The 23181-nt window shown below is 41.1% G+C and overlaps 1 long non-coding RNA gene across 1 annotated transcript; it reads left to right on the top strand.

Moving 5' to 3' along the window:
- The first annotated feature begins 2147 nt into the window (after positions 1–2147).
- Positions 2148–10734, top strand: LOC138116426 (uncharacterized). The gene is made up of 3 exons (XR_011154138.1): positions 2148–2251; positions 8398–8532; positions 9929–10734. It is a non-coding gene; the product is annotated as an uncharacterized lncRNA (long non-coding RNA).
- Positions 10735–23181: the final 12447 nt, after the last annotated feature.

Here is a 23181-nt window from a genome sequence, read left to right on the forward strand (position 1 = left end):
CCTGGGAGTTGTTCTATAGATGATACCAGAAAAGTCACAGAAAAAAAATAAGTAATAAAAAAAAAAACCAAACAAACTGACCAGCAACTTAGATGAGGTGGAATTCATGCTCAGTTCTCTGGAAAGACTCCCAGCCTATGCACAGCAATCCTGAAAGGGTAGTGTTCAGCAAACAGCATCCTATTTTCCATCCTTACCAACTCCAATTGTTGTGATTCATCCAGAGATGGTTTTTTCCAGTGTTAAGATAATGGAACAGCACAATCTTCCATGAATATGAAAGTCAGAGCCTCTGACTGAAATTGAAATTATTCTTTTGACAGAGTAGCAAAAGAAAGATGATAAGTAACATTATCACACCAAGGGAAGCAATACATTTGCGGTGTCAAGGGTTTCAAACCAATGATTAGCATATCCAGTTTCAAATTAACCTCATTATAAATTGTAACTGTAAAATCTCTTTTGAAAAATTACTTCAAAACTGAACTTTACTCCAGACAAATGGCTGAAATTTGACCTCTTTGTAATAGCTTTATTTTTTCCCCTTTTACTATAATTCATTATTATGTCACCCATAAATACAATAATCTATGTCTTCTGCCAAAATACTTCACAAAATATTATCTGTCTTCCAGGAGGAGTAGGGAGGGGAGTTCTATTTGTTTGGGGTTTTTTTTTAAAGTGAATTAAAAAAAGAAAATAAATGTTATGTAGAATATGTATTTTATGATTCAACAGTCTGAAGCCATGTTAAGAATTAAGAATTGTTATTGGTGCTTCAGTGCCAGTTTGTTTATGTCACAAATTATGTTGCTTCATGAAGGTTCAGACCCTGGATCACAGCCCAGAGCTTCACAGTTGAATCTCCTCATGGGAATTTTAACACAGGATTCCCCCAGGTGCTACAATTGGGTCAGCAGCTCCCCTGGGAGCTCGGGCGTAGACGGGGCTCTGTGGGAGTTGGACAGCTTTAGCACTGCTCACAGACACCATCCAGGGTACAGGAAGGGAATATCTATTTATTTTCTTCAGGCAGAGTACAGAGTAGGAGCAGATCTGTATAATGGCTTTTCTGCTGCACAGTTCCCCAAGGCTATTGCTCAGCTGGAAGCAAGGGTGGGTGAGTCAGCAGTCTGTCTCTGTCCTTAAGGTGTCCTTATCCTGTGCACTATTTAGGCAATAAAACTGTGAGATTTTTCATTCAGATCCATGATATGTGGTGGTGAACATACTGCACTGCTATTTCCAGAATAAAAAGTTGTCAGTGCAGCAAGAAGGGTAGCTCTAGCAGCACAGATTTTGAGGAGTAATTTTTTCTTTCTTTTCTTAAGACTCTGGATTAAGCTCTTTCAGTGTTATCTGGCTCTCTCACCTGTTCCAGCTGCACTAGCAGGGCTGTATTTAGTTTGCAAGGTTCAAGGTTACCTTGAGGTTGGGCTCCGACCATGGTCAAGGAATGTAAACATGTGAAAGGCATGTGAACACGTTTGGGAAATGCCATATGGTGTTATTCCTCCTCCCCATCCTTGCTAGTGAAAGCCCACTGACATTTTTGCAGTGACTTCTCTCGGGAAGAACAGATAAACACCAAGACAAAAGTGCAGCATAGCCAGGCTCAATCTCGGATGAGAGGTTTATCCCTCCTCTGAAAACCTTAATCAGGCCGAGCTTACATGGGACTGGTGTTTGCTGACCTATTGTTTCTGCCTGTCCTTTGTGAATCATGGAAAGAAACATATCCCAGTGCTGTCAGAGATGCATTCAGGCTGCTTTAACCTGTTTATGGTGGCTCTGGGGGTATGTCTGCATTGCACAGTAGAGATACCTGGTTTGGCTACAAACAAGTTTCCTCCAGAGCCCGAAGCAGGACAGCTGTGCCAGTGGGGCTTTGCATAAGGCTAGTTGTCATGTGCTGCTGCCTCAGTGTGGCCACGCTCTGGGCAGTACAGTCCTGCTGCCTTGTGCAGGAGAATGGAGGTAGCTCTCAAACAGTTCTGTCTCATGGGCCACAAAGCTTTGCTGTCTTCATACGTGCCTAGGATTTCTTCTAATTTCAGGCTTTGTAGTTTCTGTAAATGCTTCAGCTTATTGTGGCCTTTCATTTTGACAGGAGACAAACTTACATCCTTCCCACCAGAGAAATCAGCCCTCACTGTTGCTAGCAGTGCTTAACTATGGTTGTGTAATGGAAGAGTTGGGGATCTCCCAATATTTCGGTCTCCAGTAAAAGAGACTGACATCCAACAGTCAGGTATGACACAATGCTCCTGTTCTTGCTCTAGAGATCCTATTCTGAGAGCCCAAAAAGCCCAGCATCGTGCAGGATTGCCCTGGAAGCCCCACTGCTTACAGGGAATGGCTGCTCTCAGTCCTTTTCTCCCCAGCTCCCCTGCTAGACCAGAACCTTCTCCTTTCTGCCCCACCACTTTCCAGACAGCACCTGCTGCCCACCAAACCTGTGTTGTATGGGCTCTGAAGAGGGCAAGAGATACACGTTTCAAATCTAATAGAAGTGCATAATTCACAGGACTACTGCTTTGTGCATCTCCAGGGAATTCAGAGTAGTATTGAAATGCCCAGTTTCCATAGCTAATTGGCCAGTTTAAAGGACTCAGTTCCACAACCAAGTCTCCTGTGCAGCATGTGACTGGCTGGATGGTACCCCACACGTCGATTTTACTTTGAGGAACTGGGCAGCCATCTGCAACTTCTAAAAGTTTAAATTTAGTTTGCTATTATTTGGTTTCTCATCTGAAAATTCCCCTGGTAAAAATATTGTGCTAGCTTTTATCTCCTTTCCTGCTTCCTCAGCTGCCTCCAGCCCATTTTAGCTGTACCTCTTGCCACCCTGGTTCATGTGAGTAAGTCACAGAGGTGACCCAGAATCACCTAAGTCAAGGTTAAAATTTCTATTTGTACCCACATTTTCTAAGGTAAAGCTCATCTACTTCTTTTCCTTCATTCTTATCCCTGCTTCTTTTTTCACACTTTTGGGCACAACTCTATGAAAGCTGGTTTCAGTGTTGATGTAAAACTTTAACAGTTGGCATTTGGTCTCCCTCCCACTCTGCGTTTCTTTATTTCTTTAGCTGTGATCCTACAGCTGTGTGTGGGCTTGTGTTAGAAACTGGATCACTGAAATGGTACAACATTTATCGAGGGAGGGAGGGGGGAAGGGAGGCAGGGAAGGAGGAAGGAAGGACAAGCTTGTTAAATTGACTTCACCAAAGTCTCTTAGAGAATGCAGCTTCCTTCTCTCCTTGCATGGCTTTCTCTCTCCCCTTCTCTATCTTTGCCCACCTGAGCAGTCCCACCTGCCACTTGTAGATCACATTTCTTGCAATCAGCTCCTCACACCCTGTGTGCACAGATGTATAACATCACGTTAACAAAGTCTTCTGCCTTTGTCTTGTGCACTTTTTCACCAATACAGAGAGAAGTGTACTTGTACTACTGGGGCACGTAGCACACAGAAAACAAGCAGCACATCAGGTTAAACCAGTTGTGGTTGTGTGTTGTAAGGACAATGTGCTAATGGGGCTTTTCAGGCAAGTCTGTGAGCCTCTGAGTGCTCATGGGGGATGCTGGGTGGTATAAAGACAGAATTTTCACATGACCAGAATTTCATTACATCATTTGTTAGCATATGGAGTACCACAAGGGAGTTCTACTTTATTTAACATAGTAACAATGAACAGCTGGCTGCATTACAGACCTCTGTGTCAGAGAGGATACAGTCAAAATATATTAGTCTAGTTTAAAACATTCAAATTACTTTTTTGTAGGCTGGCCAGTATGCCCCGTGAGTGAGCAAAAACAAGGAAAAGACAACTCAATAGTGGAAATAAAATGTCAAACATAATGAGAGCCTGAGCGCTAAGCAGAAGAAATGTTGCCATGAAAGGTGTTAGAGGGATTTAACCTATTTAAGGGACATGGATTTTAAAAGTATCTAGTTTCCAGGACTGCTCTGTTGTCTACCAGGACTTTTAAGCCCACAGTTATATATGATACAGTGTTGATATCACTATTCTGATAAAATTATGATTTTACTTGCCTGAAAATTCCAGTGTTAAAAATGTCAGCTATTTGCTCCTTTTGTAGCTCTGTGAGTTTAGCAGGGACATTTGATCATTCCCAGCTACTGGCATTGCCTCGTCTATCAGAGTTGTTCTGCAGCACCTCTGCTCCCTGCCCCTCCAGCCATATCAGACAGCATCATTGCTGCTGCAGTGAGGGCACTAGACATCTCTGACAATTTTGATACGTATTATACAGAGAAGTCTGGAACTTTCTGCACCCTAGCACTGTGTGATGTGTCCCAAAAGCTGGCATGTGCAGTTGCAGCCCCTGTAATGGCTAACAGACTGTGAGCTTCTTCGTTCTCTCTGCAGCCTCTACCAAGTTTCCTACTTTTTCCAAGTCTCAACTAGAGAATTAGGATTAAGCATAATTTTCTCACGTGTTTTGACAGATGGACAGGGTTCTGTGATCTATTCCATAGCAAAACAGAAATATCCTGCACAAACTCCCATTCTTGTAGGATTTTTAGTGTTTACTCGAGTATGTACAGTATAATACAAGTTAATAATTGGAAGACAGGGACTTAGATGTCACTTCTGGACAGTTTGTGGTATTACCCACAGACCTTTTCAAAGTGCTTTGCAAATGTAGTTTTATAAGCTGAAAAGGACATTGTGCTCCCACAGTCGCTATAAAAGATCTTGTAATAGTATTAAAACGTGGGATTGACAGGAAGCTCTCTCTCATGATTGACCTGATTTTTTGTTTTTTTAAGTATGCATGGTTATACCTTGGCATTGTATTTTTCTAATAGCCCATAGAATAACACTGCCATTAGCTTTTCTTGCCATTAGGCACAGTTAGACATAGTCAGCATGTCCAGTCTCACAGGAGCTGGTGTCTTTGAGCATTGGTGTTTGCACTCCTTTTTCCCCAGCTCACCTGCCATTCTGCTTTGGAGGCAGATGGCCAGAACAAAGAAAGGGTTTCCAGATTTGGCCTTACAAACTGCTGAATGAACAACCACTTGAGGTTTTGTTACACATTTAAATGTAACTTAGTCATACTTAAATGCCCAGATGAAAGGGGATTCAAAATTGGGAAGGGAAAGAAAGAAGAGAAAAATGCAGCAATAGTCTTGAGGTATCACCTTCAAAGGACGTTCTCAACAAGATGTTTAAGGTTGAACAACTGGAAAAAGGACTGAATGATGCCTTACAGATTTTTTTTCCCCTTCAGAAACACTTTTCTGATCTGTGGAAGACGCTGAGACACAAATGCTTTCCTCAGCTCCAAATCAAGTGAAACAAAATTCATCTTTATAGCTCCTCTGAAGCAAATACAAAGAGACTGACATTGTCTCACATCTTACAGTCACTGATGGGGAAAGTGAGGACTGAAGGTGGTCAGGGTGGGTGAAATCTGCCTAGTGCATTGACTTTCAGCTGCTTGGGCCCATAACTGACAAATGCACTTTTGGAAATGGACTGGAAAACACAGAATGCAAAGGTTCTGCCACTCTGCAGCAAGAAAATGGCATTCCGGCCTTTCAAGCAAGAGATGTTGAAACACAAAGCTGCTGCTCTTAAACACAGCTCCTTGTGCAGAGGTGTTAAATCAGTTTATTTACCCAACACAAACATGACTAGAATCTGTGAGAAGGAAGGTGCCTGCCTCCTGCAGCATCCCAGCTGAGGAGACAAGCAGTTGGAATGCTGGTTAAAGGAGGGGTGAAAACAGTGACGACTCAGCTCAGGCTTTTGATGGGAACAAGTGAGTTAGACTAAGAGATGTAGCATTTCATGTTGGCTTGAACATTTCAAATTACAGAGAGGACACAAATGTAATAAAAATTGTCTTGTCTTCAGAATAATGGAGAGATTTATAATGGCTTTTGTGTGACAGCAAATGCTGTAATTAAGACGGCACTATAAAAACAAGTGTGACAAGCTATTTTTAAGGTTCTCAAACTCTTTGATAAATTCTCCTTTCAAGCTTTCTTGCTTCCCCTAACAGTGGAAAAAAAATCATATCGTGTAAAAAAATCATAATCATAAGTCCTTATGAAGCTTGCTTAAAAAGAAAAAGTAGAAAATAAAATACAGATTCTGATTCCAGTTTGCATAATTTTACAAAAATAAGTTTAGAAGCACCACAGTAGGGCTCAATGGGAAAAAGCAGCTCCTATAAAGAATTTTCTATGCCAACATTTTTAGATAAAGAATAGTTTAACACAGTTGTTGCCTAAAATTATGCATTCTAAATACTTCAGCACTGAAGAGCTAACATGTATTGCTTGATAGTCCCCTTTCTGCAATTTAGCACTGCCATTATAATAAGGCTTTGATGTATCACTTTGAAAAGTCAGTCACTCTTCACTAATTGCTCAGTGCATGTTTTGCTATATAGGGATGAAACGAAGCATGTGCAGCAATTGATGATTCAGTCCATCCATCTGCAGTATTTCTGTGAATGCTGTGCCACAATGGGCATTTCGGCCTGGGACGTTCTGGTGCTCAGCAAGAGCTGATCCCAGGTGGGCTCTCCTACCTGCTGGGAGGATACTCAGTAGTTGGAGTTGTAGTGCTAAATAGCCTGCAACTAAAACATTTCATAAACCAGACTGTATTTAGCCTCTGTGTTTTCATTATTGCTATTTTCCAGACACCAAATGTTGAGTTTATTTTTTGAAGGAGACTCCAAAAGTACAAACTAGAGCATAAATTTTTATTATTTGTAAACGTTACATGTTTTATTGCTGAAGAGCAGTATCAAAACTTTACACAGGACATTGAATTCAGTGCTGGTAGGGGAAAATGATCCATCCTCCCTATGTAGAAAGGATTACGTCATGAAGGGATGGAAACAAAGAGTTCTGAGGGACTGGGACAGGCAAATTTCCCTCCATTCACAGGAAATGGGTGAAGCCTTGCTTGAAATTATTATTCAGACGTTTTGTGCTGTGAAGGAAATGTCTCCTGATAGCACAAGCTATTGGTTTCCTGTTGTGAACTAACAGTTTTGGCATTACCAAGAATGGACAGGAAGGGCAAATGATTGGGGTTCATTGGAAGAACTAATTTTAATGAAAAGACCAGACCAAGTAAGTGGGAAGAAATTTGGCCGGAAAAAAACCCTGAAATTAAAATGGGGGTGGGGGAAGGGAGAAGAAAAGTGCTCAGATGCTGATTGCTACAGTGGAAATAAATCTTTGTGGAAATAAATAATAATAAAAAAAAATGACCCCCATGAAATGTTCACAGGGTTAGCAGGGGGAACACTGTTGTTGGGCAGGAAGTATCACAGGGGCAGAAAGCCCTTTGTGTCCTACCTAATTAAGAGCCTGATTCAACAAATATATATCCGGCTTCTACACTGAGGAAAGCAATTTTTGGAAGTTTTCACAGATGTGGAATTGCTGGGGGGTTTTTTTTACAACTAGGACCTTACAACAGAGGCACTTTCAAGTGCTTTTTTTCAGGCAGGGTGTAAAATTAGCAGTGCCAGCAGGTCCCTGCACTGCCCGAGCACTGGGCCAGCCGAGTGTGCACCTTCCAGGCAAAGGGAAAGGCTCGCAGGACATGCTCCTGCCCCGGGCCTCCTTCCCAGCCTGCTGCCAGAGCAGAGAGGAGGAGGCTTCCCTTGTCTCTCCTGAGGTCTTTGGGGATCTGTGGCACCTTCACAGGCTTGCTGGTGCCGTGCCAGGACTGCCCTCCCACGTGCACCATTGTCTGTCACTCTGGCTCTTCTCTCGAGGGGACAGCGCGGAACTGGTCACAGCTCCAGAGGCCACGGAGCCTTCCTCTGGCACATCCCAGGGGCTGGAGGGTGGCAGGGCATGGCAGGGAGCTGAGCTCTGTCCTGTCACTCACAGGGTTTCACTGTTAGCAGCAAAAAGTAAATCTAAAAATCTCTGCAGTGTGGCAGACTGTTCTTTTGAAGATGGCCGCCTAAGTTTCACTTCAAGCATTCGAAGTGCTTAAAGGCTATTTCTAAACATCAATGAAATCTTCTTGGGCATCTGTGTTATGTACTTTTGGAGCAAGCATTTTCACCCTTGCAAAGATTATTTTGATTGTATGGAAATTCAGGTTGTAGAAAATGGCTGCCTGGTTCAGAAAAAACATGAAAAGAGTCCCTTTAGTTTTTGCTGATTCTTAAAATGCCACCCCTAAAGAGTCTTTTATGATGCCAAACCCACAAGAGTTTGGAAAAATGTGCCTGAATTTGTTTTTGGATTTAATTTATAGAGAATTTTTAAACCCACATACAACATTTCTGCTTTCTACTCTTAGAAAAATACAAACTTCAGTCACACTGGAACCATGCTTTTTTTTTTAACATCTCCTTTTAAATATTTTTGTTTCCATTTAGGACTGCCAGCATTACCATGGAAACCCCCAAAAATAAAGACTTTCCCAGCCTTGTGAGAGTACACCTGCAAGAGCAAGAGTTACCTATCAAAAGTGACTTCTTCACTACGGGTGTCACCTGAGGACATTTTGTGTGGTCAGTATGACTTTTTCTCTCAAACTATACTGAAATTATATTCTTAGCATTGATATGATTTGGTATCTTGCCATGGACCAGTAACAAATGTCTGTTGCTATCCAATAGGGCTCTCTTTAATATACTATCTCATCTTCAAGAGAAAAACCAGCTCTTGACAAACTTTGGAAGCCCTGAAATAACAAGATGAAATAAGCACTCATCTCAGTGAGACAAACACGTAAAAGGAAGATCTAATAAGCTGTTTTAATATAAATCATTCCACTGGCTTCAGAAGGACTTGGACCAGAGTTATAAAGAGAATTGCAAGAATTCATCTGCTGCTTCCTAGTAGAGAGGTGGAGCATATTTACTAGTGAGCAGTTGGCTACTATCAAAATGGATCTGTTTAGACTTTCCAACATTGCTAATTTTATTTTTTTGTTGTTGTTACAGAATTTAACAGTTTGATCTGAAATTTTACAATTGCAACTAGTTCTGTGCAGTTTCAAATTAACAACAAAAAATTCTTAGTTAACTACAATGGCTTAGCATGTATTTTTTCCAAGCAGAAGGCAGCTATGGTGGTAGGACTGAATTCAGATAATCTGGCAGTATCTATGAATAATATTTCAAGTCAATGTTCTTGTAATAACAAGCCCTCAAACCAACAAGATATTTTCATTCTTTTGGTGCCTACTCTCTGTTCTTAACTATATGAATTGTACATTCTGCTTGCCAAATTGTTAAAATTCCCAGTATATGAAGGCTTTTGATTTGTGTACCTTTTTGCAGTGTAGTGGCAATTTGACAAGTCTGCATCTGTAATGAGCACCAGTGGGAAAACAGAGATTTTTTTGTTTGTTTTTCTGTATTAAGGACTTTCCATCATTCCAAAACCAATGAAAAACTGAACTTTAAATAATGCTAGAAATACACATTTGTGGTATTACCAATAGCACAGGAAAATCACCTATGTATTTTTTGTTGTTATTTAAGTGTACTGGAAAACCTAACTTAAATGCATTCAGGTGTCACCAAGATTTGCTTTTCAGTGCTGCTTTAATGAGCAAAGTCCTTGGCAGTCCTGTTTTTTAGCATAGGCAAACCTCAGAAATGCTAACTGTAACATCTCCATGGTATATCTAATACCAAATGATCCTGTTCAAATCAATAGACACCTTGGGAAATTAGATGCTCTTCCACGTGAACAGGAACATCAGACCTCAGCTCTCTGGGAATATGGAAGTACTAAAGAACAAATTCAGCCCTCAAACCAAGTGTTTGCAGTACAGAGCTGAGTCCAAAGAGGGAGAGATTCATTCAAGGATAACATGTAGCTGTATGTGAAAAATTAGTGTCATGACTGTTGCACCATCTCCAACTATAATCTCACCAGAATATTATATTTTTGCAGGACTGGAGCTTCCTGTTGTACAAACGACAAATCTTCCCAAAGAAGTTTGTAAGAACAAAGGTGTAAGAAGAAATCTTTCCAAAAGTACATGGGTACTAACAACAAGGTACAAGAGTATTGAAGTAATTTTTGCTGAATTTACCCATTTTAGGTACTGCACTATCAAAGTTCTGGATGTTTGCAGTCAATAAGGTTTCTGTGTCACAAAAGAAATGTTTCCCCAACAAACCCTGATTCAAATGTTGTACATTTCCACTGCTTCAAGTTTTGCTCTAGGCTAAGTAGATGATTATTTAGTGTTGCTACAAGCTGTCATATTACTTGTGCTGCTCCCAAAGAGGTGGCTGTGTTTCAGCATTAGGCAGGGAGTGTTCCTGTGTGTGCATTTGTGCCCAAAAGGACCATCTCAAAAGCTTTGTTGCCTATGTTCATTGATACCCTTTAAGGTTGATTGTTGTTGCAGATGGCAGCAGAAGTTGAATTTCCCTGTGAAGGTGGGTAGGAGTGGCAATCAGATGAAACTGGGAAAGGATTATAAGTGTTTTAAATTCGTATGCAGCAGAAAGTGTGGAAACTGTGGATAGATTAAATGTGTGAGGGGTTACCATGCAGGGTTAATTTTTCAGGAATGAAGTGGAGAAATGAAAATGAAATTATTTGTAGTGGAATTTGTAAACTACCATAGAATTGAGGTCAGTCATTGTAAAATTATTCCTCTTCCTCTGGCTGGATGCTCTGTGCAAGCTGCTATTCCCCCTCCTACAGTGTTAAAATCACTTCTTTTCATTTGTGCATGCTTTCTGGAACTGATGAGATTAAAACAACATAATACCACTTCAGCTCAATAGGGAATGATTGCAACTGAAAAGCATTTATTTATTTGATGTGAATCATTCTGTAGCATATTTCAGTTCCATACTGGAGAGGAGTTTTTTTGTCTCTTCAACATTTACATAAATGGGAGAAGTGAGATGTCCCTGCCCCTGGCACCTTTACTTTGCTAACACAGATGACACACACCTCACTTCATAGTGCTGATATATTGCAAGAGGACACCTAGTATAGTTTCAACTATTCTAGTGCTCATTGTTACCACATCAAGTCTTTGCAGTTGTTTATGAGGATGCTGGTCAGTGCAAAAAAGAAAACATAATGTAATATTAGTATCATAGAAAAGGTTACAAGCAAAGAAAAGTGAGTGGGTTTTGTTGTAATGTCACTGTCTGTTGGCTCTACCTCGCTAGTAGTTTTTAAAATGAGCTAGACATTAAGTAGTCACAGCTTTGTCTAAAAATAAAGTAGATGCTTTATGGGGAAAGTTTTCTCCTAATTAAGAGGACAGGTGAATTGTGGGAATAACTTAATATTATGGTAACCATAATATTTGATTTGTAACTGTATCAAAGAACACTGCCCCTTTAATGACAGCTTTCTTACACTAATGCACACTTTGCTTTTATTTTTTTTTCAACTTAGTTAACAGTTCAGATCAGATCCTTTTATTCCAATTTACATACATGCCAATCATTTCAGGATGGAACTAACAATTGTATTGTAGCAAGAGCGAAACAGAATTTGTAGAAAAAGAACATACACCAAAAATTCTTTTTTTAGGCCAATTAATATAATTGGAAAGAACAGGCAGGCTTTTGGGCTCAAAGTCCTTTCTCTGGGTCTGAAAAGGAGTTGCAGAATCTGAGACAGAGATGAGATTAGGCCCAATTCCTCTTAGTTTAATCTAATTATGTTAGTTAGGCCACTTGAGAGACAAGGGTACTTAGCAAGCGTAGAGCAAAACTCCCTTCCATTGTCACAGCAATCGCACTCCGCTGGGAAAAGCTGTGCTGCAAGGAGAGCTGCACAAGCCTGTACCTCAGTCTCCAGAGACCTCTTGGGGTCCCTAACTGCTGGCATGCACCCAGCCATGCTGGCAGCACACACAGCACTCAGGCCCAGGCACTGCAATTCAGGATCTGGAGTGTCCCCATACAAGGCAAGTCAGCATCACAGCCCGAGGTTTGCATTCCGGGCTCCCCTGGACCTGCGGCTTCCTCGACTGTGTGACTGCTGAGGAGCCCGAGTCCTCCTCAGAGACTGGGGGCAGCTCAGTGCCCATGATTCTGGGAGCCCCTGAGCTAGTGGGTGGACAAGATTCCAACCAGGCAAATGGATGGATTACCAATATTCCTTGGATTCCTTGGCCATCTGGATGTACTGCTACCACCAGGCTCGTTTCTCAGCTTGATGAATCTAATGATTTTGGCAATGGTTGTGGCTGCTCCCAGTCATTCTTTTAACAATTTCCATTACCCTGGCCAGTTATTTTCAGGGTCTTGGCCTTTTCCTTCAGAGCTATGTGTTTTTACGTTTCAAGATCTCTAAATAGGAACTTGTACAAGTATGTCCCTTTGTGTCTGCTCCTCATCTTGGAGCAGTTTACATACAGCAAATGCCTTTTGAATGGGCTTGTGACAAAGTGATTCAGGCCCTGCTGCTCTAAATGACCTGTCCACAGACAGTGAGAAAAAGGAGACAAACATCAGCTCTCCATTTTGCTGGACAGGGCATGCACACTAAACATACAGTCAGGTAGAAAGTGATGTGGGTTCCAGAATGGTGTCAGTAGCAGACCCCAGCTGTTCCCTCTGATATGACACACATAGGGACTCCTCAGACAGGGCTGGTTTCAGCTCCATTTTACTCTACAGTTTTGTCTATCTTTAGGTTTTTTCAGCCCCAACAGGCATCTTCTTGTGTATTTTAAGCTGAAAGAAAAGTCAGCAAGCAAAAACTGAGTCTACACAGGCACCCAGGAACAAAGCTGTCATTATAGGATATGCAACTGCTTTTTCTGAAGCATTGCTAAGTCTTATTCTCTCAGATCTGTACACACTGTCCAGTTCATGTCTTAGACTACTGGGGGAAGAAAAAGTTCCCAAACGTGCTTGAAATACTAAACTAGTCCCAGGAGGAAAAACCTAAACAAACATTATCCCCCTCACTGAACACACCCCATCCTTCCCTAACCTAGGCAACCACTGACACTCTTATCACTTTCTGCCAGCAGCTCTGACTGTTCTGTTCTTCACAAGGAAGGCTTACACTGCTTGTACAGTTTTTTGTCACCCCTGTACGTTGGTTGCCTGAGTTACTGAGCCAGCTGTTCTTCTGATTCCTAGAAGGGCTTTCACAGAGAGCAATTCTATATAAAAATGCTGCTGCCCTGAGACTAGGTGGTGACTAGTGGTGACTGGTCATTAGGTCAGCCCCGGTGACTTGTGGTGACTGGCACCATTCGTTGCACAAGGGGCCAAACAGCAGACAGAGATTTTGGCAGAATGGCTTCTGAGTGACAAGTTTCCTATTATCAGTCTTTACCAGTGTATGTACATACCACAGTAAAATAGACCAGGCATCTCTAATTACCACTGCTAACTCACAAAAGTAGGGTTGGCTAGTCTTAGCCTCTTGACAGAAGAAGTTATAATAAGAATTGGAAGCTGCACTTGGTGAAAATTATCAGTTACCACCAGAAATAAAGACATTTCAGATGCCATTTCCCTGAATATATGGTTAATAGTTTCAAATCTTAGAAAGCATGTGCCAGCTCCTCCCCATCATACAGCTGCACCGACTCCACAGTCTTTGGATTCAGTTCAAATCTTGTTTTCAGTTTGACAAGAACTTCTGCCAGCACTGTAGTTAAGCAACAAGAATAATTCCAGTAATAAGACAGACAAATAAAAATACCTTAGCAAGCAGGTAAGGATCTAAAGCCTTGGGAAAGGCTGGGTAAGTTTGCAGCACAAATAGAACCATAGCAAATTAAGCAGGTTTGCTTAAATTGTACCTGAGATGGGCACTCCTAGAAACAGGTCTTGAGCCACAACCTAACTTCTCCTTTCCAGATGGCCCTTGCAGACAGCCTGAATCAAGACTGTCTAAAAGTGCCATGTGCTCACTTCAGGCCACATCAGCCCTTATCAGAAAGGCCAGGAACATCTTGTCTGGCTGGCCTCAAACTTATGGTCTCATCACAAGGACAGATGGGATGTGGGGAGGTGACAGGGACAGGTAATGCTCAGAGCTTGCAGCACTGCAGGATAAGGGTCAGATGCTGGGAGTGAACTCGAGTTTTTCTCCAAGTGTACTGGTTAGTTCAGCCATCCCAGATGTGATCCTGGGACCTGATCAGGAGTTTAATTCAAAGCAGTAAATTTCTGCTTTAGGCTGTACTCAACTCATGGAGCCTCTTTATCCACTGGATCAAGGAAAGCCCCAAAAATTACACATTAGGTATGCACAGTTTCATAGCAAATGAAAATACACACTTTAAATGTCATATGAATGCAGTGGATTGCATTGACAGCATGCTGGCAGCCTCCTTAAATACTAGCATTTTCTTCTCTTCAATGCATATGTAATTTATAACAGCTAATATCAGGAAGCTCTTGGTGCTCCAAGGCTGAAATATTTGTATGTTATACCTGTATACTGTACAACCCCCAAACACTAATAGTGAAACAAAATAGGAAAATTCGCTCACCAGAGGGAAGACTCCTCTAGGCTTTAAGGATACGTAACTTCCAATTAAAGCCTTACAAAGAGGTGATATGTGCAGTGTGACTAAGGCTCAAGACTACCCCAATGTATGTCTGTCTGATGAGGTGCCTATGGCACTGCTGTAGCATTACAAACATGTACCAGTAAATCCACCTCTGAGTGCAGTTCATCTCTCTTGGGAATGAAGTTCATCTTTCACAATCAAACATGGTGTTCTAAAAGAAGGAGAAAGAAAAAAACATTCATCATGCTTGTGCCAGGCAGAGTTCAACTTGAAAGAAACCGGATGAAATGTGTATCATTCATCTAAGGAACAAATTCACACTACAGATTTGTCTGAGAGACAAGTGAATGCGATCCAGAAAAGCTATCCATTTCAGAATGGGAGGCTTGAATGCAGTCCAACCAGAAAATGCATGCTGAGTAGCATCCATTTATTCAGAGTAGTAATGGCTTCTTCTAAGAGCCCGTTGCCTTGATCATTGTGTTAAACATAGTATATATAACCAACACAAATTCCCATCTTTGCAAATGCAGGCTATCTGCCAGTTCCACAAAGGGATTTTTTTTCTAAATAGCTACTGCATAAGGGCTGTTGCCTGCAGAGCAGGTTTTGTGTGCTCAGCCTACTGCGATCATCAGGTCTGAGTGCACAGTAAATGGAATTCACAAGCCTTTCCAAGTCACCTCCTGCGTAAAGCCCTGAACAGACAGTCCCAGAAGTGAAGTAAGGAACAACTTCCCTCTCCGCCCCTTTGGGCAGCTCACAGACATGCTTTTAGCAATACCTAAAACAAGAAAAACACCTACAGCCACTTCAGTGGGACTGACAGAAACAGAACGGAAATGACAAACTGATTAAGTGGAGAGCCAGCTTCACATGCAGAGAAACTTCCAACTTTCGTTCCTAATGACTTTTTAAAAAGTGCTTCACTTTTCCTTGTGTTCCCTTTGAAAAAAATAAAAAATCTTGGCCCATGAGCTCTCAGTGCCTACACAGATGAAAGCCGTGAGAGGCCTTAAATGACTTCAGCAGGAAACTACTGGGAAGGGGAGGGGTCTGTTTTCTGACAGTCCCATTACACATTTCTAGGAAAAATCTTTCCAAGTTCTGTGGACGAAACCGAAACAGAATTACAGCACTGCCTCTCTTTTGGAGACAATCAAAACAACACTTTTCCTGCTCCCATGCTGGAGTGCTCCAAAGTAATTCCCTTCTTTTTTAATCTCCCCTTCTCTCTTTCTCAGGATCTTGGGGTCAGGAATAGCACTTCAGACTGAAGAAATTGTTAGAATCAATGCATGCAAAGTCTGCTCCAACAGGATCCATGTTGGTTTCAGGTAAACTTGAGGAATACTTTGTTCTGCAGTTGCATTCATAAATCCTTCTGCCATTTCCCAAACCCCTCACAAACTGTTTAGTGAGCTCAGGAGTTTTCTACTCTGCAGTGATGACAAAGCACTCGACTACTGCAAAACCACAGCAGGGAAGCTGAGCAGTAACAGACGTCAGCCAACGTCACCCCCAGATCACTGGGGTGGAAGGTCATCCTCAAACAGTATTTCCATTTTTCCCCTCTTGGTAAGTTGCTCTGGGAAAAATCCTCTGTTTTAGTGTAATGTAGTTACAAACTAGAAAGTCACCACCACTTACACAAAGCTGCAATTTCTGGCCGTGTTGGGAATTTTAACTGATGTCTCCACCCAAGCAGCGTGTGGAACCAATGTAATGGCTAATACAATTCAGAGCTTAAAATGGAGTGATGTTGCAGCTCCAGCTGTTTTTTTTAAGTCAGTACAAGGGATCTTTGGAAGCATTAGAGAGGAAATAGAGAGAGAGGTGAATTATGGCTCCTAGTCTGATGATGGGCACTATGGAATACGTGAGCAACAGTGTAAAAAGCAAGACAAAAGTAAAGCATCACTGGACAGTATGGCATAGTGCCATGCTCTGGACCAAAACAGCCACAAAAAAGTGATGACTGTTGGGACATACCTCATAGGAAACAGGTGCACTGTTTTTTATCTGTGCTTTTAGAAAAGGCACAGTCCTCAAAGGTGAAGATGCACGACAGCCTGGGATAGACAATACAGCTTTTGTTCTGATGAAGAAGAAAGGTTCACTGTGAGCAGACTTGGCCCAACTGCCCTTAGCAGCTACTGTGACTCGATGTGCTCTACAAATCCCTCAGTTATCAGCAAGCTACAGCTCCCTATTTATCAGCTCATCCAAGCTAACTCTGCAAGGGCTTTTTAATTCCCTGAGAACTGAGCTGTACTGTTTGACCAAACAAGTTTCCACCTCTTTTCCCAGTCCTAACATGCAGAGACCCAAAACCACTGGCAGGGCACAATGATCTCAAGCATTTACCTTTTACCAAATGTAATTCCATGGAGGTCCCAACTTATAAGCAGAAGATCTCAACTAGCTGCTGGTTCTGATGCAGATTTGTAGGAATTTAATAATTACTTAGTATTTAATGAGTATTTAGTAGTCATTTGGTAGATCTGCCATCTATCTGGAGATGTTAGAGACAAAGAATTTATCCAGTGAAGATAATCATGGTATCAACTCTGTCCCCACTGAAGACAGAAGCTGATTTGCTACCAACATCAATGCTTCATATTTGCACAGGCTACTGTGCTGGGTATTTAAAAAATAATTAAATAAATAGATAAGCAATGGAACTATTTGACAAGAACTAATGAGGGGTGAGATAATCATAAAACACTTCTGGGGCTTTCATCTCTAAAAACAAATTTAAAAGGTTGCTTATAAATAATAAAAAATTCTGTGTTTCTTTGAAAAGTCAAAATACCCAAACCTCAGCTAATGCAGTTCTTAACTAACATTACATCAACCTCTCTCAGAACATGTTAAAGCTGTACATCCCAGTTTCATATCTGCACGCAGGATTCACTCTGCAAACTAGACCTAATAGGAACATTTTTGCTAAGCACATTCTAAAAGGCTATAATTCCCCCCCAAAAAATGGTCTGAGGGAGAGAATTCTTTACTTTCTGGAGTGGTAAAATTAAACAGTTTGAAAATAGTTTGCTTCAGGCTCACAAGAGTCCTCAAACACTACTACAAATACAGCAGCATTTAAAATTACTAGGTTGAAATTATCATCAATCTGACTTCAGCACACTGCTAGCTTTTTCCCTTAGAAATAAATTTACTGTCATTTCACTCTGTCACTAACCAGGATTATTTGATTCTGAGGACAAATTCATATAGTTGATATCACTGAAGCACATAAACAAGCTGAGCACTTTTCTAAAATAAAACTGTAGGACGTCAATGCAAATCAACTGTAAAAATGTATTTTAGAACTATGTAAGAAGTAGAATAACTTAGTTACAGAGCATCTTAATGAGTAAAAGAAAGGCTGTTTTGCAGCCCACTCTTAAAAACTAAAGCAGTTTCCTTTTTCCCCATTGCTAAAAAAACCCTGCTATTTTTTGCCCTAAACCCCCCAACATTTAACCTGTTATTTTTTGATAAAATAGACTTTGAAAAGAGCAACACATGAAGGAAGGCTTTTGTGAATCATGTAGGTTATAAATTTTTTTGGCAGCTGAAATTCTTTAATTTTTGGAATTAATAGCCTTGAGGAAGAGGGGCTAGTTCAGAGTTATTGAAAGAGGAGTGCCCATCATACAGCATTTTCCTACAGCTGTACCGTGAACATTCTTTATGCTCTATTCTCTTGACAGGAGTGATTTTCCTTGGACATCAGCAACTCATGGGAACTCCAGATCACTTCAGTAAAATGCAGTCTAACAAGGAAGAACCTGCAACATCTCAGAGATCACAGCCTTAAAAGGATCCAAACCCAGTCAGCAACTGCATCTTCCGTAAGTGAAACCCGTCCGTCTTCTAAAATCATCTCATAGGGAAGGACATGTCCAGTAACTGAATGTAACAGCAACCCAGGTAAAACTATGGCTAAGGCAATACTTTTGGGAAAAGCTTTAAAGAAGTACTTTGACTCTTTTTTTATCATGTTTCTATCAGCTAGATTTACTAGATTTTAGAAGTCTGTTTTACTCAAGCTTCTTTCCGATCACCACTGTACATTTGCAAAGCGTATTTATCATCCAGGGAAAGTCTTCTACAGACCACCATCATTTTCAAAGGAAAAGGGAAAAATACAGCAAAGGCTTCAAAGATGTGAGTGAATTATTTCACTCACAAGTGCAGCATGGACTCTCTCTTCTGTAATGACACAGTACAGAAAACAAGACGTAATTAATGCAATTCCTTTGCCAAATGAGTGGGATCCTATAAAGAAGTGGCACATAATTCTGACTTGAGCTTTCTTGCTTTACACAAAACCAAACCTAATACAGAGCAATATAATGTACTAACACAGTCCTTCACCACGTTTTTCTTTTTCCCCTAACAGGAGTGTCTGTAAAGTGCTGGGCCTGTAATCAAAGGACACTCAGTGTCCAAAGTAGCACTACTGACACAGCCAGACATTTCTGTGTACTATGGTACAGTCATCAAAGTGAACCAAAGAAGAACATTTGGTCTTTTGTTGTCTTACATACCAAGACAGAAGAGCATGGATCTTCCTCTGTTCTACCCAGTGAACAGATGTGGGTTTAATCACATACAAAAGAAAATGCTCACAAGTTTCAGACTGTGACTTTGATATTTAGGAGTAAAATTACTTTTTCAAAGAAAGTGATTTTCATCTAGTTATCTTGAAACTGTCCATAAAAGGAAGATAGGTAGGGAATTGGATAAATACATCAAATAGGGTTTCCTCTGGAGTTATTTTCTTCGGTTGGAGAGAAAACTAAGGTAATTTTCATAAACAAAAAACTTGTTGCAAAATAAAAAAAGAAGCCTCAGGATCCAATATAGGAAAGTTACAGGAGATTCTTCAATAAATAGATATTACAGAGCAGTGTAAATTCAGATGCCTCCTCTGTCTTGCTGAACTCAAAGCTGCAGATGAACTCAATACACAAGGTTAGCAAACAGCAGTTAAGTAAAATAGAGGCAGAAAATGCCACACAAAAGCCCTAAAGGACACCTTAAGGGCTGTAACTTTAAGCTGGCCACTAACCTGCATCTCCCAGTACCCAGCTCCCCCGCCACCCCCTCAACTCAAATCACCTCATAAATACCTAAGTCAGATTACCCTTCCTTCTGAGGAGCATTAGAGCTCTGACAATGTGTGTGTGAAACGCAGATCCAGGGGATGTGGATCACAGGCAACTCTTCAGGACATGTTTTGAGAGGACGTACATGGCATGGAGGTGGCTGGAATTTGCATCCAGAAAGAACAGGAATGTTTGCAATGCCACCTGGCCTGTGCTCAGCAGGATCTATCTTCACGTACCCGGCCTCTGCAGGGATAGTGTGTACAAAGGGATCTCTTTTCTACATCTGGGTGTTGCACCAGGAGCACAGGATGGAGAGACAGAGATGAAATCTGTGATTCCAATGTGAAAGGAAGATGCACAATGCTGGCATCTGGCAACCATAAAAGACACATGAGGCAGAGCTGGGCCTCTGGCCTCTTGCCAGCCAGGGCGCCTGCAAGGATAACAAGAGCTTGTAACCCATACAGAAGAGTCAGGATGGCAGGAACACAATTATGGCCCATGCTGGTACTTCAGCTGCAAATTCCCTACCTTCCTAGAGTTTCAGTAAGAGTCTACCCAACATCCTAAATTAATTTTAAAACCACAGGCATTCAAAGCTCATCACAAATGACCAGGCCCACAAAAGATCTAGATGTACACCTCCCACTGAAAATCAGTGGGAGCTAAAATATACTCCTACAGTTCTGACCAAATATTTTCCTTCTTCCCCTCCCCTTAAAAACTCCAAGTTGAGCCCTCCCTTTGAGCCTCTCTTGCTCATAGCTTTTTTCAGTCCTGTATTTCACTCTAACTTCTCGAGAGCATCACAGCCCACAGTGCCCAGCCAGCAGCAGCTATCTCTGGAGTTCCAGAGATAGTGCTGGTGTCTCTGGAGCTTGCAGTGCTCACTTCAACAACTGCTCCTCAGCCTACTCACGTTACCAGCTCCATTTACAGGCTGTTGGGACAAACTCCTCTAATGCCAGTTGCAATAAAAGACAAGATTACAGATCCTGAATGAATCCATGTCTAAACTCAGTATTAAGGAAATTCCTTGCAGACAGTTTCCTCTTACAGTCTTTCTTGCAATGCCTATCTGAGTTTCTAAAAAGTGAGTTTTTAATTATGAGCAGAGAAACAATAGCTCGGTTCAGCATGAAAAAGAATACACCCACTATTTTTCCATGGCCTGTAATTTAAAAATAGGTCAACTCATTAGCTTTAAAGCTTTCAAAAATACTAAAACTGAAATATAGAGCTCAATTTCTTTTTGTTTTTTAAGCTAGACCCAGAGACTGAGGAGTTTTAGACCAATGACTACTTTAAGATGATGAAAGAGGATAAAGTTTTTGAACTATGAATCTAATATAGCCAGAACAGATTGATTCCATAGTAAATTTTTAAACAGAAAGTAAATTTTTAAACATTGACTAAATTTGAAGCATTTAAATAAGACCAGAGCATTAACTGCATACCAATTCAGAAGTGCTGCAGGGCCTGTAATTTGTCACACTGCACATATAGATCGAGCTGACTTTTCTCACTCCTTTCCATCGTGTGCATGTTCAGAATGCAAACAGGGGCCAAAGTACACCTGAACAGCCAACTGAGAGACTTCCTATATGTAATGTGAACCAGACAGAATCAATACCTACTGAAAAAAAATTGACTAGAAAAGAGCAATTTCTTTCTCTGTACCTAAAAGCATAACCCTGGGGGCCAAGATTGCTCTCTTGACATTTTGTAAGTTGACAACAACAGAGTTATGATTAGTGGGACATTGACTCCCAGTGCTTCCCAAGCACCTTCTGCATGACCTGGGGGAACACCTTGTGTGCATGCAGTATGAAACAGAGGTCCCTCAGTTCATCAGCACCCATGCCCAACAGGATTCGGGGCTGTGTTCTCCATCCCCAGACTAAAGCTCAGGTTCCTGCTGCCCACACAAAACTGGTGAAAAACTGCTGGTTTAAGATCTTGGTAGGTAAGTCAAGCCCTACTAAAATCTGACTACTCTGAGCGATCTCATACTTGCAGTATCACTTCACCTCAAAATAATTTGATTTTAAAACTGAATTTAAGCAAGTTGTTAGTAATCACTTTTCAAGTATTTATTTATTTTGTTGAGGGAGGGAGGAGAGGAAAAATCAAGCTTTCCAAGTATTTAACATAAAACCCAGAAGAGCTCCATCTGGCAACCAGCAGGATTTCTAAATAATCTAAATAGTATCTACATAAGAACCAGGCTGTCTATGAAGTGAGACAACTTCAACTTTTACAGCCACAAGAAGTCTTTATTAACATAAAAGGAAATTATAAAAAATTAAGTTAGAACAGGAACAAGAGCCTGGCAAGCTGACAAAAGACCCCAGGAATCTCTGCATTAATCCTGAAATGCTGCTTTTGACTTTGTTGGAATATAGCATCATACTCTGCATGCTTTTAAAAAAACAAAATAAAAAACCCTCTTAGGTTCAAAAGACTCCAGTACAATAAAACCAGCTCTAGGAAAATATTCAGATTAATGAAAATCAATATATAATTCCTTACTTTGCCACAGAAAAAACAACCCTTAACATTTAAGCATAGCTTGGAAAACATTAGTATTTAATTACAGTCATGGACAAGGCCCTTCACGTTCATAAATGTCTGTCTTCATTAAGAAGATGGTTCTGAGTACTGCTGTTAATTATGTTAAATAAATATACTTTTAAACTAGTCTTACATATAAAAAATATGATAATTCTAATTCCCAGGTGAATAAACACCTCAGAGCACACAGTATTTAATTTTCTGAGTTATTCATATGAAGGATCTGGCCTTGCACTTCACACCTAGCCCATCTACTTTTTGGATCATTTGTGAGTGATCCAAACCTGGTGGTGGTTTGGTGTCATATGGGAAATATTTAACTGGTCTTCAATGCCCCTGTCAAGTTGCCATTGGGATTTTCTGTCAGTTTCTTGGCAAAAAATCAAAGAGTGGAACAGTGGGCCCAAAAAAAACCATGTTCTGGTGATCCTGTGAGGATAGGGCAGCCTTGAAGCCCTGCGTTTTCCGCTATCCCTGGGCTACAGGAAGAGAATTTCTATCTTTATCATTGCCCATCTGGCACCTTTCACAGGCAGCAAGAACAAAGAAGTAAAATGTACTGGCCCCTACCATCTGCTCCTGCTTGTGAAGTCTGAAAAGAGCCCGATAGGGAAGAAAGCAAAGAAAGATAAAACCCAACCCCTTTGTTTCCCACCAAACTGTTCTGGCAGGTACACGTTGTGCCTGTGCTTCTTACAAATCTTAGGGCCACCCTAGAGACCTCTGGTTCCCTACAGCAACACAGCTGCTGAGCACAGAGCATCCCAAATGCTTGCAGCCCCACGTCCTCACTCACAGCCTTCTAACAGCCCAAAAGAAAGGTTGTGTTGTCTGAGATTTGCTGTATTGGATCAGCCACTGTTTTATCTAGAATAGGAAAATTCCTGTGGGTTTAATAAGAGGTATTACCCTACAGATTTTCCCTGGTCCCACCTCCTTTCCCATCAGCCACATCCCCTCTTGCTGCAAGGCTGCATACACCATGTGTTGGC

The sequence above is a fragment of the Aphelocoma coerulescens genome, chromosome 10 (genome assembly GCF_041296385.1).
Source record: "Aphelocoma coerulescens isolate FSJ_1873_10779 chromosome 10, UR_Acoe_1.0, whole genome shotgun sequence".
In the NCBI taxonomy this organism is placed as follows: domain Eukaryota; kingdom Metazoa; phylum Chordata; class Aves; order Passeriformes; family Corvidae; genus Aphelocoma; species Aphelocoma coerulescens.